Below are 3,772 nucleotides of genomic sequence, written 5' to 3' on the forward strand. Positions count from 1 at the left end.
TTTTGGGAGAATTGATGGTTAGATATTTGTGAGTCTGACCAGCAAGCTGACAATATCCACCTATTGCATTCTTGACTAGTTACACAGTCTAATAAAAGCTTTTAAACATCAATTTTTCTCCTAGGATAAATTCTGCAAACAATCCTATTTACTTGGAATGCTTCTTTATTCAAATACAGTGACATCTTAACTGTCTTGAAAGATTTCAAGCCATGTTTAGGTCTCAGTAACCACTTGTTTCAACCAGTGAATGATCTGAGTGAGAACACACTGTAAGCTCCAGGACCTTGTGGTGTCCCAGCTATATATTCAAGAGTTGATATTTAAGATTGCCCTTGTTCCTGCCTCCTACTGAAGCACATAAATCACACGAACTAATAGCTGATAGACATTTTTATGCCTGCCCACATTGTGTCATCCTTAATTTGGATCAAAAAATGAGTTACTCTTGAGGGGGGAGATCATGTTCTCCTTCCTGAAAAAGCTTTTGTTGGCAAATTAGTTTCTAATATCTGTGTGTGGTAGGCACCAGGAGGAAAGCTGTACTGCAGCAGACCTGGAGTCATCATTCCATGTTCACATGCTGTGAAATAAGCAATAAAGCGCAGACTTAAACCCACTCCAACAGGTTGCCTACACACCCTGTAAGTTGAAGGGCAAGAATAGGGCAGAATATTCTGTTCAGTTGTAGTCCAGAACCTGTACAGTAAAACAAGATTTCTTTAAGTTTTGTGCTATAAATAGCTTGGTCTCTGCTACAGTGTTTTTCCACAGCATCATAAAAGAGTAGCTGAAAAATGTCATCATCTGATGAAGGTGCATTCATTGTTGGACTGACTTATGAGACTTCTTTAGTTATGTTGGAACATAAAGGTATATAAGCCTAGTGGCAGGCAGATTTATTGATGAGGGTATGGCAAGGGGGAAAGGAAATCTAGAAGCAGTCATTACCAGTTTCATACCTTGCTCCTCTCTTCACTGCTCCATCACTTCTTGTAGATCTGCAAAGGCACTAAGGGAAAGATAAAAATTTGGTAGAGCGTATTATGAAACCCAGTGTCTTCAGTGTGTGTTTGGAGATGAAGAAGCAATGAAACTGGGAGTTGCCTCTAAAGCAGATTGTGCATATGATGGAGATTAGTTTGGGCTTTTGCACTCTAAAATAGGGCCACCCTTTTAATACATCTTGCTTGATTAAACACAGTTGATGAAAAACATTCAACTTCAATAGACTTGCTGGTTAGGAGGTATGATCGAACAGAATCTGGTGAACAGAATGGGTATCTGTGTGTTCATTCTTTTATGGGCATCTCATGGAAATAAATAAAACCAAACCATCCCTGACTTGGTAGAAGTTTCTACTAGGTGTATCATCCTTCTTTTAAAATCTCTTTTTGGAAAGAGATTCTTGGATTTTGGAAAAAGTGGAAGGTTCCAGCTAGACAAATACAGTCATATGTTGACAAGTATGTGCTTCACTTGTTTAGGATGTGGAAAGCAGGAAGTCTGAAGAATTATTTCTAATGGGCTTCCGAGAACTGAGCTGGCCTCATTGCTGTTGAAATAACAACTTAAACTCTGGGAAGACAGGATATACAAAAAAAGAAGCTTAAAGGATGGACAAGCAAGATCTGGATCTTAAGGTAAGTCTGTAGAAATAGGATTGATATTCTGCAGTAGGACTGCAGGAGAAAACATCTCAGTAGTTCTGATTTTTAGAGATAACAGGATAAAGGAGTACATGATAGTTATGTGGACTTTGAACTATTGAAGTCTGTTGTAAAGCACAGGTGTGAAAACATGTATGATATGAAGTATTAGGGAACTGTGTACGAGAATTTTCAGCATGGGTATTGGTTTGTTTAGCTTTGCAGACATTTTTTTTATGTCTTTTTACTAGATAACAAATGCTGAGTCTTCATTCCAGGTAGAATGAAAATTTCTCATGTTTGAAGGAAGATGCACAACTTAGAATGAAATGGGAGAAATTTGGAATTAAGAAAATGCTTTCAATCAGAGGAATATATATACCTAGTCATGTCCCAGTAAAAGTCCAGAGCATCTACATATGCTGAGATACACATGTATGCAGGTTTTTTAAAAGGCTTGGACTCATAGTAAGAGTGAGCCTTGTAAAAGTCACTGATGGGTTTGCCTGATTTTTCCTATTAAAGACTATTTTCTTAATTTCATTTATACACATTGGTAAAATTGGAGATTGAGCTGAAAGTTTCTATGCTGACTCAGGATGATCTGTTTGAGAAAAATAAATCAAAATAATTTACTATTTTGAAAGGTGTAGCTAGAAAAAGAATGAACATGCTATTTATTACCTGCTACAAATTTCTAGCAATGTTTTCTGGTTTTTGAAACTTTTAATTTTTTTCAAGTCCTCCTGTATAAGAAATGCAATGTAAGAAGTTTGAGGAAGACACAGAAGCAATGTGAGAAGCAGAAAATTATGTTTGGTAGGGGCTGAACAACAATTTTCTTATCCTCCTTGTCTTTGAAAATTTGTTTTTGTGAAACCGCTGCTGTGTTTAACAGCTAGCATTTCAGAAGGTCCTGAGGCATGCTCCAGGGCTGAGCAGGCTTTTTGGCTCTGATTTACCACAGAGCCTGGGGACTTGGTCTGACAGTGGGAAAACTTCCTCTGCCGTGCTTTTGGTGACCCTCTTCCTGGGCTCCCGCACTGTGGGGAGAAACTGCCTGGTCCAAATGTGGAGCTCCTTCTTGCAGGGAGAAAGAGGAGGGAGAGCTGGGCACCAGGGAGGAAGGCAAAAATTGGCTGGGCAGGACAATTAGAAGTGGAGAGAAAGGAAACACGCAGGAGTAAGGGGATGGGTAATTTAGATAATATGCAGAGCTTGGCGGGCATTGGGGCTCAGAAGTCTATGAAATGGCACAACTGAAAGCAATGAAATAAAAGAAACGGGCAAAAAAATAGCAGCGGATGAAAAGCTGGGGTAGAGAAACGAAAGAACTGGAGACTGGGACTGATTATAGGAAGAGAAGTAGTTTGGGATGAGAAAATAGAGATTGAAAGAAAAGTGAGGTTTGAGAAATGGAGGGAGGAAGTTGGAGGAAATACAGAAGACGAGAAACAGAATGAAACTCAGCATAAAAGAAGAACAGCCTGTGTCCTCTGTGTTAGCACACATACAGTACAGCAGGCTGTTATCGCTGCAGTTTTGGTCAGACGGCAGTGGCCCTCAGCATATTCAGAGGTTCCCACCCTGAGTGAGACGGTGGTAACTTCTGATGGGGTGTTGAGGTTTTTCGTTCGGCTTTTTTTCATCAGTGTGGGAAACGTGACATCAAAGGTATTTTTAAAAAGAATAGGAAGTCCAAGCAGTTGAGTATTAAAAGTTTGGTTTTACACCCATATTTCAGCCCTTAATGCATAAGCAGTTTTTAATTAATTCTCTAGTCACACACTGCTTTTCTTGCCCTCAGGATAAGTCGTTCATGGTCTTGAGCAAAATGACTGGATAGTCATTTTGTGTTTTTCACGTCTTGTTTTTTTAAATGTATTTGCTACATATGATTCGAGGCCTAATAATTCAAGATAGTATTACTCATGCCCTCGGGGACTTTGCTGTTAGGTTTGCCACCAAGCGTCACAGCGTCCACGCGCCCTGGGAGATGAACGGCTCTTGCCGTCGGGTTTCAAGGGGGGAGCAAAGGCGGGGACGACTTAAGCCCACACGGAGGAGAAGTCTGGGCTCCTTCTCGCGTCCCGCGGCAGCGGCACCTTCCCGCGCCGGAGAAG

This window comes from Apteryx rowi, unplaced genomic scaffold (assembly GCF_003343035.1).
Source record: "Apteryx rowi isolate R43461 unplaced genomic scaffold, aptRow1 scaffold_638, whole genome shotgun sequence".
In the NCBI taxonomy this organism is placed as follows: Eukaryota; Metazoa; Chordata; class Aves; order Apterygiformes; family Apterygidae; genus Apteryx; species Apteryx rowi.